We start from the raw sequence: 13,520 nt of genomic DNA, 5'->3' as shown, positions 1-13,520 counted from the left end.
CATGGAATCAACCTAAATCCCCATCAGTGATAGACTGGATAAAGAAAATGTGGTATATATACACCATGGAATACTATGCAGCCATAAAAAATAATGAGATCTTTTTTTTTTTTTTTTTTTTCAGGGACATGGATGAAGCTGGAAGCCATTATTCTTAGCAAACTAACACAGGAATGGAAAACCAAACACTACATGTTCTCACTTATAACTGGAAGCTAAATGATGAGAACACATGGACACATAGAGGGGAACAACACACAGTGGGGCCTGTTGGAGGGTGGGAGGAGGGAGAGGATCAGGAAAAATAACTAGTAGGTACTAGGCTTAATACCTGGCTGATGAAATAATCTGTACAACAAACCCCCATGACACAAGTTTACCCATGTAAAAAACCTGCACATGTGCCCCTGAACTTAAAATAAAAGTTAAAATAATATAGTTCATTGGAAAAAGCAATTAAGAGCAAGAAGCATATATGGTCCTTTTAAATAGACTTAATGGTAAGTGGGGTGAAGTATAAAAAATAAATACCCCTTGGATGCCCTGCAGAGGTAATAATATCCTCAAGTGGTAGCTGATTTCAATTAATGCAAGACGGTGAAGATGAAGGCAACATTCAAAGAAATGATTAAGTGGAATCTTTTCAGATAACATAGTAAGATATGGAAACCAAATAAAAATCCATGTCCAGAATAAAGAACTTTTAAGGCATTTAGCTGAGGGCAGTTAGAAAGTCCTGACTAATTAGCTTAATTTAAAAGTTATTGTCACAATATCACCTACAGAGACAGTATTTACTACGGAGAAGAAGTTTTTAGATGGACTCTAGCTACTTTTTAAGTCCTGTTGTTTTAGTTGCTGCTTGTGTGTGTGTGTGTGTTGCAGGTAGTATGTTATGTAAGATAATTTTTTTAGACAAGGTTAGATACAAAGGTGTGCTTTTCATGTGCTGTAGAACAGGAGTCAATTCATGTGTGGGGCGTAAAAGCTAACTGTGAGAAAGTCAGTGTTGGACAAATGTCAGTGGGCTTCCTTTCTGAATAACTATTGTTAGTTTCCTGTTTCTAATCATAGGTTTTCATTTGGTGTTGTAGTTTTCTATGCCATCTTTCTTGCCTTTTGGTACCTTTTAGACATGGTCAGTATTGGCCCTGGTGATAGACACATGGCTGTGTTTTACAGATAATAGAATCTTTGTTCATTTGTTGGTTATATAACATACCTTGCGTGTTACCCCTTATTTTTTTATTGTGCTGGGCATGATTTCCAGCAAAATAGCCAGCAAATATGTTCACATTGAGGTATAAATTTTACTGAAAGTGAAATGTTAATATAACCCTAAAGGCTTGGACTTTCCTCAACCCTTCCTGGATGGGCAATTGCTTGAAATGTCCTTGTATCCTATGGCTGTCATGTCATCTGCTCTTTATTATCCTACTCTTGCTGTTATGTAGGCATGTTGTCTCTGTTGCAATTCGGGCATGTCACTAAGATGACAAAAACAAGCAAACAAGCAAACAAATAAACAACAAGCAGCCACCTGTTTCCATCATTTGTTCTTGGGAGTGGTGATTAAGAGCATGTAGTTTCTGGCTGGGCATGGTGGCTCACACCTGTAATCCCAGAACTCTGGGAGGCCCAAGGAGGGCAGATCACTCGAGGTCAGGAGTTTGAGACCAGCCTGGCCAACATGGTGAAACCCCATCTCTACCAAAAAAAAAAAAAAAAAAAAAAATTAGCTTGACTTGGTGGTACACATCCATAGTCCCAGCTGCTCAGGAGGCTGAGGCATGAGAATCACTTGAACCCAGGAGGTGGAGGTTGCAGTGAGCCGAGATTGCACCACTGCACTCCTGCCAAGGTGACAGAGTGAGACTGTCTCAACAAAAAAACAAACAAAAAACAAAAACAAGAGCATACAGTTTCAAAAGCACACTGGGTGGAAATGTCAGATAGTGTCAGAAAAACATATTTATTTTGTGAAGAAAGAGATTATTTATACTCTGTGGGGACGAGTTAATTATCCCCTGCCTTAGAGGAGATGTCATTCCATTCCAGATATTTTTGGTACGTCAGTATTGAAAAAGTGACTGAGCTAGTGGCACACTAAAGGTGGGGGCAATGAGCACCATCTGTCCTGGGTGCAGGGCCTGGAGAGAACTTGGAAAGAATAATGAAGCTTGCTAAAAGTAGGGTGGTTTTCATTATAACCATGTGCTGGCAATTCTAAACAAAGCTGGTAACAATAATTCTTCCTCAAAAACTTTTTGTTTGTCTAAGTTCTAAGCAATCATAATTGTAAATTTTAATAATATGTATGTAAGCTTCAAATTAGCACATTTTTATTATCCTCTAATGAGCATTGTTTTTTACATGGAAGTTAATTTGGAGAACTCCCAGTTATTCAGCTAATTCCATAACACATATGGTCTTAACTACACATGTTTTGAGATGAAGTTTGTTAGAGATTAGAATGTTGAATTTTCTTTAGGCATTATTTGTGTCTCCAATCCCTATGGTACTACATATTCCTGTGTTTTAAGCAGTAGATTTGAAATAAACAGTGAGAAAATGTAATAATGGAGGATTGGAATCTGAGTTATTTCCATTCTATCATCTTATGTGACCAATTTGAGTTTTAAATCTGTGTTTAAAATTTGAAACATTAAATACAAAGTTTTTGGTTGGCGAATACAAATTTTAGTTCATATATGAAATATTTTATTAAGATAAAACATCTGTAAAATTTAATTATAAATTATGAGTTGTTTTAAAACCAAAGAACAAATCAAAACATAAAATGTGCATCAGTGGTAAAAATTAATAGTTACGTAAATTATACCTTTTGCCGATGTTTCAGTTTCCCTAAACTTTACTTATTAGTTACTGGTTGTATATATTTATGATTTTCAATAAGAAAATTTGATCATATAGAGCAGGGAGTATTAAAAATGATCTTCTTCAGGTGTCACCTATGCTAGATTTGCTGCTAAAGCATTCCTATTACTAGAATAGGATGCACGGTTCCATCATTATGGGGGTATGCTCCCATGGAACATCCAGAATCAGGTTCTTAAAGCACTTCAAATTTTGGGTAGAGAGATGACCTGTAAGGGTAGAATACCTGTATTTGAAAAACGAGCATGGACATTCATTGGCAGCATAATTATTTTAGTTTGCTGGGAACATATTGCTGTTATTTTACATCTTCAGCACGCCCTCAAGGGCTGACGGTGAAAACAGAGACAAGATTTAGAATAATACAGATCTGTGTTTGATTCTCAGCCCTATCTCTTATTATCTGTGAAGCCTGAGCAACTCAACCTCTTTAAGCTCCAGTTTCTCCATCTACCAACATGTAAGAAAACTACCTGTATCTCAGAGGGTTGTGGTGAGAATTCAATGTTATGTAAGTGGGAATACTCAATCCATAGAATCTGCCCAGTGAATGTATTTTCTTTGTTCCTACCGCTTTTACAAACTCAGTTTAGTTGTTATCTCATTCTTTTTCTTTTCTTCAACTTTTAAGTTCTAGGGTATATGTGCAGGATGTGCAGGTTTGTTATATAGGTAAATGTGTGCAATGATGGCTGCTGAACAGATCAACCCATCACCCAGGTGTTAAGCCCAGCATCCATTCACTGTTCTTCCTGATGCTCCCCCTTACCCCTGACAGGCCCAGTGTGCATAGTCCCCTCCCTGTGTCCATGTGTTCTCTTTGTTCAGCTCCCAGTTATAAGTGAGGACATGCAGTGTTTGGTTTTCTATTCTTGTGTTATTTCGCTGAGGAAAATGGCTTCCAGCTCCATCCATGTCCCTGTAAAGGGCATGATCTTGTTCCTTTTTATGGCTGCAGAGTATTTCATGGTGTATATGCATCACATTTTTTAATCCAGTCTATCATTAATGGGCATTTGGTTTGATTCTATGTCTTTGCTATTGTGAATAGTGCTGCCATGAACATATGTATGTGTGTATCTTCATAATAGGATGATTTAGATTCCTCTGGGGATATACCCAGCAACGGGATTACTGAGTCAAATGATATTTCTGCTTCTAGGTCTTTGAGAATGGCCACACTGTCTCCAATGGTTGAACTAATTTACACTCCCACCAACAGTGTAAAAGCGTTCCTTTATCTTTGCAATCTCGCCAGCATCTGTTGTTTCTGGACTTTTTAATAATCACCATACTGATTGGCATGGGATGGTATCTCATCTGGCTTTGATTTGCATTTCTCTAATGATCAGTGATGTTGAGCTTTTTAAAATATGTTTATTGGCCACATGACTGTCTTCTTTTGAAAAGAGTCTGTTCATGTCTTTTGCACACTTTTTAATGGGCTTGTTTGTTTTTTCTTGTAAATTTGTTTAAGTTCCTTGCAGACTCTGGACATTAGACCTTTGTCAGATGGATAGATTGCAAAATTTTTCTCTTATTCTGTAGGTTGTGGAAGAGCTGGTACTATTTCTACTGAAACTATTCCAAAAACCGAATAAGAGGGACTCCTCCCTAACTCATTTTATGAGGCCAGCATCATACCCATACAAAACCTGGCAGATACAGTAACAACAAAAAACCTTCAGGCCAATATCCCTGATGAACATCGATGCAAAATTCCTCAATAACATACTGGCAAACCAAATTCAGCAACACATCAAAAAGCTTATCTGCCATGATCAAGTTAGCATCATTCCTGGGATGCAAGGTTGGTTGAACATACACAAATCAATGAATATGATTCATCACATAAACAGAACTAAAGACAAAAACTGCATGATTATTTCAATAGATGCAGAAAAGGTCTTAGATAAAATTCAACATCCCTTTATGTTAAAAACTCTCAATAAACTAGGTATGGAAGGAACATACCTCAAAATAATAAGAGCCACATATGAAAAACTCACAGCCAATATCATACGGAATGGGCAAAAGCTGGAAGCATTCCCCCTGAAAACTGGCACAGGACAAGGATGCCTTCTCTCATCACTCTTATTCAACATAGTATTGGAAGTTCTGACCAGAGCAATCAGGCAACAGAAAGAAAGCGTATTCAAATAGGGAGGAGGAAGTCAAATTATCTTTGTTTGTAGATGACATGATCCTATATCTAGAAAACCTCAATGTCTCAGCCAAAACCTTCTTAAGCTGATAAGCAACTTCAGCTAAGTCTCAGGCTAGAAAATCAATGTGCAAAAATCACAAGCATTCCTATACACCAACAACAGGCAAGCAGAGAGCCAAATCATGAATGAACTCCCCTTCACAATTGCTACAAAAAGAATAAAATACCTAGGAATACAACTAACAAGGGAAGTGAAGGACCTCTTCAAGGAGAACTACAAACCACTGCCCAAGGAAATCAGAGAGGACACAAACAAATGGAAAAACATTCCATCTCATTCTTTATACAAGTTTTCATTAGATGGACACCGTCCTTGTATTTTATGCTGATTTTTTTAAGCACTAAGGAGGTCCACTGAACATTTGCTAACTGGTTGTGATATATGACATTGGTTTCCTAAGGTCTTTGTTAAAGTTTCCAACTTACTTATTAACTGATTTAGAGAGGAAATAAATGAGAAGCATTAATTTTTACTTCATTAAAAGTATCTCTATGTTCAATTATCAATGCATCTTTTATCCCCAAGACCGGAGGCCTGTGGAAGGCATGGAGAGTGTAGAGTGCAGGGGTAAATGGCAAGGGGGATTAAACAAAAGTTGATCCATTGTAACAATTTTATATCGCTTTCTTCCCAGGGAAGATTTGTACTGGTGGCCCTGAAGCAGAGAGCTCTGTATCCCATTACCAGCAATGAGTCATTCAGTCTCCCACAGATCCAAATAAAGTTTTACAGAATACCCTATGGCATGCCTTTCAAAATATATGAACACCGTAAAATATATCATTTATTTTACCATATGAACTGACTCTGTCCCTTTTCCACCATTTGGGATAGCAATCTCACCATGTGTTTTTGGCTCTTAGGTTATCATCAGATATATTGGAGTTCTCTGAGCTTTTCCACTCTAAGTCCCCATGGTATTTTCAGGAGTTTTATAACTTGGTTGTAAAAATTCACTCTAAACTGAAACTTGGCAAACAATGTATTAATCTGGGAAGTTAATTTCTTTTATAAAGTCCAGAATCTGTTTAGCCCCTCTTCTGAGTTCTCAGAGACCTTGGAAAAATAAAGTCAGCAATTAAAGTTTTTTTTGTGTGTCTTAAAAAAATGCAATTACATTTCTCCAAAATCCTTTCAACCCTATTTTTACAGGTGAATAGCTTATATTTTGGACTGAGTTCTGATATATTTTGAAACAGATTTTTTTTTCTTTTGGCACAGTGAAATAGAGTAATTAAGAAAGAACCTAGGCTGAGCTTACCCTGTTACATCACTGGAATAACAACGTATCTTTAGAGAGTGGAGCCTGTCTGAATTTACAAAAAGGACTAAGACTTTAATATCATTGGACGTTCACTAATCTACAAATACATCACTGAGAAGTAGTTAAAACACATGATATGCCCTCAATCTTAGAAGAATTACTAAGATGCTAAAACTTCTGTTTGCAGTTGATTTGTCGGACTTTGGGAATGACTTTGCCGTCATATAGTGCCAGCAAATGTAATTAGACTTACATATTCTTTTCAGGTACCAGAGAATTCTGTCTCCACCTCCTCCCGCTTACCAGGGCACAGCTCCAGGGATGAGTTATACAAATAGTTTGATTGACCAGATGCAATCTGCACAAATAACCTTCTCACTTCAGAGACAGGCCCAGTGATAAAAAGTTCAACAACAACAAATGACAAAATGAAGTAACATTTAAAATGGAACTTTGTGGTTTTACAACACTTTCAGGTATATTTTTACAAAAGGAATGCAAAAGAGAATTAAATCACGGTCTTTGGAGTTTCACAGCAGTGATGATTATTAGCTCTGTGGCCTTGGGGAAGCTATTTAATCGTCGCAAGTTTCATCTTGTTTTATCTTCAAAGTAGAGATAATAACAATACATACTTATTTAGGTGCTTATAAGGCTTAAAATGAGAAAATATTTGTAATGCAATTCATAGAATAACTAGAAAGCTATAATTAATAAATATTACTTTTTGGTATTATTAATGATGCTCAATTTTCTGGTTAATTTTATGAAGTAGATTTCATTATTATTGCCATTTTACATATGAGAAAAATTTAGGTTCAAAATGGATTTTAACTTGTGTGAGATCACACGGTTAATAACTATGTTTAGCTTGGTCTCAAACCTAGGTTTCCTGACAGTAATCCTAGTACTTTTTTCTTTTTTCTTTTTTTTCTTAGTACTTTTTTCTTATGGTAACCAGAATATCAATTTGAGGAAGATTGTTTCTTACTCAAAAGTGGGATAAGTGGACATTTTATAGAGAACATAAACATTTTATATTAAAAAAGTTAGTTAAAAATTTTAATGTATAAGGATGATCATGTTTACTAGATGGACTTTTGGGGTCCTTGAAGGTTTCTTTTTTAAATTGAAGTATATTAACTTTGTACTAAAATTATCTGTATAGCAGCTGGGTTTTCCCAGTAGACTAGAAAGGCTTAGAATGAAACAGTCATAGCGGTTAAACAGCTTATTGATTTCTGTATCCAAGGACTTCACTTGGTAGGTCCTATTCTTGCACACAATGATCATTATGGCTGCCATGTATACACATATATATTTGAGTAGGGCAATACTTGAGGAAGAAGGAGAGTCAGGGAAGGCTTTTATATGAAGTGAATCTGTATTTATTTGAAACAAAGGAGAATTTAGGCTGTGTTCATCACATTAGTGCAGATGTGGTGAAGGCAGTGTTGCACCAAACTTCTTTCCAATAGTGAGCACTCATTCCCCCTGCTGCCCGTACTCATGGGTGAGTTCTTCTCCCTGCAATGGCTGTTAGCTGAAAGGACTTCCTTTGCCCAAGGTGTTTTCCTCTTCCTGGAAGTAGCCTGCATCCAGTGATTGGCTGATATGCGTCTCACAGGCCCTGCCCTGTCCCAGTTTGGATAACTCAGAAGTGCCATTCCAACTTCAGGGCTCCTGCATGGTTGGCTGAGATCCCTGTTATAAGAGCTTCACAGTTCAATTTCTCTCTCCGGGGTAGCCCAGCCAGTCTTACTTCGTTTACTTCCTTACAAGTGTTGTTCCACAGAGTGCTCCCAATAAACCTCCAGCATGAAGGTCTCCATCTGGGAGTTTTTTTTTCCTGGTAATCCCAATCTAAAGTTGTAGATGGCCATCACAGAGCTAAGGGGACTTATCAGATGCTACAAGAAGGAGAAGCAGCTTTACTGTTATAGGAGAAGTGGGAGACAGAGTAAGATAAAAAGAAATGAGAAGGGGAATTAGAGTAAGCATTGAGTGTCACAGAGAGGCAGAAACAAACAAACAAACAAAGAAAACAACCCATCCTGGATAAACAGAGGGAGGCTGAACCTATGTAAACAAAATATCTTAGTATTTTATTATATGATGATCATAGCTGGGTGAGATATTATCAGTTAGGTCTTTATATGATAACCAATATATTTCTGGTGTGGCAGCTTGGTGAACATAGAATCAGAGATCAGACAGCTATAGGCCCTAGAGAGGGCTTCAAAAGAAGCCCTAGCAAGGATGCCCAGAGTGTGACCAGTGTGAGCAGTGTGACCCTTACATGAGGCGTGGCAATCAATAAATTCTTTGTAGCAGCAAGGGTCAAACAATGCCCACATCATACTGATGATCAAATACACAAGGAACAAGTATGAAGACTAGTCTTCATCCCACATAGGGCAGAGTTAGCATAAGTTAGGAAGGGACCAGAAAGAGCAAAAGAAGGTAATCCATTCTTAGAATAATTAAGGTAATAAGGGACCAATAGAGGAGCTGAGGTACCATAAACGGATCAGGGATCCAATGCAAGGACTGGAGTATAAACAAGTCTACTGTTTGGTGAATTCAGCAAGGGTAATTAGTTCCCGGGTAAGACAGAACTGGCCTAGAGTGGTTTTAATTACAACTTATATGCTGATAACTCCTAAACATCCAGGCCCAATCACTTCTTAAAAAAATCTCTGCACTAATTTCTCTACTAGACATCTTCGTGTGACTACTGAACCAAAATTTCCTATTAAACATGTACAAAACTCATTTTCTTCTTCAAACTTCACTCTCTAGTGCCTGCTCTTGGTTGATTGCATTACTATTCTCTGGTTATTCTATTTGTCCCTGTCAATATTATACAGAAAGGATAATATTGTGAAAAGGGTCTGGATGAGTGACTTCTGAATTCTAGTGTACAAGCAGTTAGATGTTGTAAAAGATGTGGATGTGCCTAGTTTGACTCCAGTTCATGCCCAAGCTTTCCAGTTTTGGTTTCTGGTCCCATAGCCATGACCCACTAACGTCAGTCTCCACATCAGTATGGACTGTATGTCTGCCCCTCCTGGGTGAGCTGGCTTGATCCTTAAACCCTTGGGGTTGGGATGGGTGAAGGACTTGATCCAGCTGGTTGCTCTGTATTTTCAACCCTCTGTTTAAACAAATTCCACTAATTTGTTTTACTTTGGCATATTTGATCACACAAACTAAGAGGAAAGTGCTGGAGGAAAAATATGTTGGACTTCATTGAATCTCAACTACTCAAAATCATTTGATGATCTCTTTGAACAGCACTATATTCAACTCAGTAGAATCAAAGATGATGCGAATAGTGGATCACCTGGCAATTACTTTTTTAGCTTTCATACTGGATGAGAATCACCATTTGTCAGTGTTTCCTAATTGGTTAAGATGCAGGGGAGTACTGATGGCAGGGAGGCTCCTTAGCCTGTCACTTTGCCAGAAAGAGTGTGAGCACAAGAGGAGCTAGAGTTCCCAGTGGGCTAAATTCGAGAGGTGCATCAAGGTTATCTTTTACGTATTTATTTATTTACTAAATGCATATCAAATTCTGTGTTGTTGGTGAAACTAGTCTTCCTATTTGGCATCTTTTCTCCTGCATCTTTTTTCTCTCAAGTACTCACTGCTCTCATGTTTCCTTTATTGTAATCAAAACCTCCTCTCAGACTTTTTCACCTATAATAACTTTATAAGCACCTAAGTTATTACCTTTTTCTGGCAACCTTGCAGTTAAACATAGATCCAAATCTTGAGTGAAAAGAATGAAGTATGTATCAACTATTGGGTCAGGGAGAATTTAGGACATCTGTGCCTTCCCAGTCACCTTGAAATCACATTACCTAATTGATCTGTGCAGTAGGCTGGCCTTGGATCCTTGTGTGGAAGGAAATGGGAAAACCAGAAGTGAATTACTATAGAATGAAAGATGATTAGCAGACTAGCAAAGAGATCTCACTGAGTAGATGGCTGTATAAAGTAGAGTAGCATGGCCTTCAGTGTTTGACAGAGCAGACTTTGAAATTTAGTTTTGAAATCAGTTGTGAATGCCAGCTATGACATTCAGCATGGTGTAAGCCTTAATTATTTATTTGCACAATGAAAATAATAGTACATACCTTTAGAGTTGTGAAGACTCTGTGACTTACTCTATGCAAAGTACTGATAGGGCAGTGCTGGCATATCATCATTGTTCAATAAGTGTTTGGGATGATAGTGAAAAAGACAAGAAGGATGAAATGAAAGAGGAGGAGGAGGGGGAAGACTTGCACCAGACTGGCCTTTGAGGAGTTTAGATTTATATTGCTGAAGCAAGATTGGTTGCCACTGTGCACCTCCTTGTTTTGGCAGCTTCACACTGCTGAGTATGATTGCTCTTCTCCATCCCAATCTTCTGGTGTGGTTGCAGTGACCATGTCCTGGCTTCAAGGTTCTGCTTTTTTCCCCTTACTCTATCTACCTTGAAGCAGGGAACCTTTGTAGTTTAGGCATTCTTTTCATTTCCTGTTTTGTCATTTCTGCATTTTTTTGTGAGGTCTTCACTAGAAAGACCTGAACTAAAGACTGGTTCCGTAACTTCTTCTTGAATGTAATGTTTCTGTCATTCCTGCATTCAACAAGTATTCACTGAAAATCACTAAGTGCTGAAGATTCAGTGTTTAGCATTAACATGGAAGCCTTGTCTTAATGGAGCTTAAAATCAAAAGAAGGTTCACATGAAGAGATACTAAATGTAATTAGTCATTAGGAAAAGAAAATTACATGAGAAAGGTATACTATTACTTATCTAAAGTTCTGAGGCAACTGGAGCTCTCATAAATTGCTGGAGAGAATGCAGATAGCATAGCCACTTTGGAAAATAGCTTAGCAGTTTCTTCTAAAGTTAAACATACAATTGACATGTGATACATCTAGACCAATGTCAGGTATTTACCCAAGAAAAATGAACACTCAAATTTGCACAAAGCATATGAAAACAATTATAGTGGTTTTATTCAAAATCACTGAAACTGGAAACTATTCAAATGTCTTTCAGTTGGTAAATGGATAAACAAGCTATGGTACCTCCATAGATTGGATGCTGCTGAGTGATATAAAGGAACACATTACTGATAGATTCAATGCCATGGATGGAGCTCTAGTGCATTGTATTGTGTGAGAAAAAGCCAGAATTCAAAAGCTAAATACTGTGTTAGTCCATTTATGTGGCATACTGGATAAGAAAACAGAGCAGCAATTTCCTGGGACTTGGGAGTCAGAGAAGAGGTTGGCTACAAAGGGGCAATATGAAGTAATTTTTGGGTAATAGAAGTCTAAGAATGGAAAAGAGTAAATCTTACTCTCATAAATTTAAAAAATTGATTTGAAAAGAAAAAAAGCATATATAGAGGGAGAAAGAAGAGGAAGAAGATCAACAGTGTGTTACTAGATAATACGTTAACCAAATATTTTTAAGAAAAGATCTGACCTTAAATATTCAATCTCTCATTTCTTGGAGATAAAATTTCAATGTGGCCCTGCTAATTTCAAGAAATATTTTAAGGTAAACATAAATTTTTAATTATTCTAACAAATCAAGTCACGATTTCATAATGACAAGTCTAAATAAATATTTCATTAAAACAGAAAAAGATAGGTTATGTAATGTTCACCAAACAAGACTTATAAATGTATTATTTTAGGTAGAGTATCAAAGTTGCAAGAAACTGAAGCCTATGTGAAGTGTGTGAACTTTCTACTCTTATTGATGTATGTAGCAAATGTGATTTACTAATAAAAACAAACTAACTTGGGTGACCAGTGGCCTGGGTTTGATTTGCTTTGGGAGCAGTAATCTAAATCCAGCCCTGGCCAACAATGAATTCATCTATAATTAAAGTACCTTAACTTGACTGGTCAAAGATGATAATCTTTCAATTTTGGGGCCTGCAACCCTGGAAATTAATGAAAATTAGTAGTTACTCTAGAAAGGTATAATAATAAAAGTAAAGAAATAATAAAGAGATGAGTTAGACCTATGATGTTGACATTTAAAATAATTGAGTTTATAACTTTTATATTTGTATATGCTTTGTTATTTCAAACGTTTGCAATATTGAAAAGAAGTAACCATGCCACATATATAATAGCAGTTAAAATCAAGGTAAATTATTTACTAAATTTGTAATAGTTGTTTAAATGCTTGAGAAAGATATGATTCAAAATTGTGTTCACTAGATAAATGAGTTTATTCAACATTAAACAAATATACACAAGAAATCTATTGAAGGTGACAAATATAGGACAAATTAAGAAAGATCAGTGGATGCATTGAAGCAATGACATAGGGGAGGGAAAGCTTGGACACCCAGAGCTAGGAAAGAAAAACTTATTTTCATGAGCAGAGGAGAAGAGCCCAGACTTAGGAGAAAGGATCACAGTTATTTGAGGATCAAAGATCTCTGATGTGTCTGATGAAGATTGACCCTCTGATTTTGCCTGAGGGCCTGATAGTAGCAACTACTTTTGGGTAATGTAATATAATCTCTGCCTTCTTTTCTCTTTTGTTACATTGCTTTTGTTTGTTACTTTTATTTATTTTTACAATAGATTATGATGTGTCCTGGAAGTGTGAAACTGTAGTGTTGGGTAAGCACTATCTAAAGAATGCCCATGCAAGTCAGTGGAGGTGCATTCATGAATTGTCATTTGATTGCTTTATCTCAGGCTGTCCAATGAGGAATTTTTTCTTCTTATAGCGGACAAATGGACCCATTCTCCCACCATGTAGTGGGAGCTCTTGGGTTATTCTAAGTTAGGATGGAAAGCATTGGTTGTTAGACTGTTAGAAGATGTTCTTGTCTTTATGGCATTCTCTATACCATGGGAGTCAGGCAGTGTCTCAGGCTAAATCTTAATCCAAGAAAAGATTTCACAAAAATTAAGGAGCTAAGAAATTAAAACAACACTCCAAAGCTCCTTCCAGTTTTACTTTTTTCTCCAAATAAGGTAAGCACCTATAGTAACATACCAGTAGGGGAGAAGGGAAGGGAACTAAAGAAAGAGAGGTGGCTGAGGAGTAGAGTAAAACTCATCAGGAGGATTTTTTTTTTTTTTTTTTTTCATTC

General features: G+C 36.9%; 1 long non-coding RNA gene across 1 annotated transcript in view; it reads left to right on the top strand.

Annotated features, from left to right (window-relative positions):
- The window catches only part of LOC108527678 (uncharacterized), a 47,168-nt gene that overhangs the window by 32,321 nt on the left and 1,327 nt on the right, over positions 1-13,520 (top strand). Inside the window, exon 5 of the long non-coding RNA XR_001884887.1 lies at positions 6,657-6,866. This is a non-coding gene — a long non-coding RNA (uncharacterized LOC108527678). The remainder of the gene's footprint in view (positions 1-6,656; positions 6,867-13,520) is intronic.

This window comes from Rhinopithecus bieti, unplaced genomic scaffold, assembly GCF_001698545.2.
Source record: "Rhinopithecus bieti isolate Rb0 unplaced genomic scaffold, ASM169854v2 scaffold_4600, whole genome shotgun sequence".
Lineage (NCBI taxonomy): Eukaryota > Metazoa > Chordata > Mammalia > Primates > Cercopithecidae > Rhinopithecus > Rhinopithecus bieti.
Note: the sequence above shows the minus strand (reverse complement) of the source record. Positions and strands in the feature narration are given on the sequence as shown.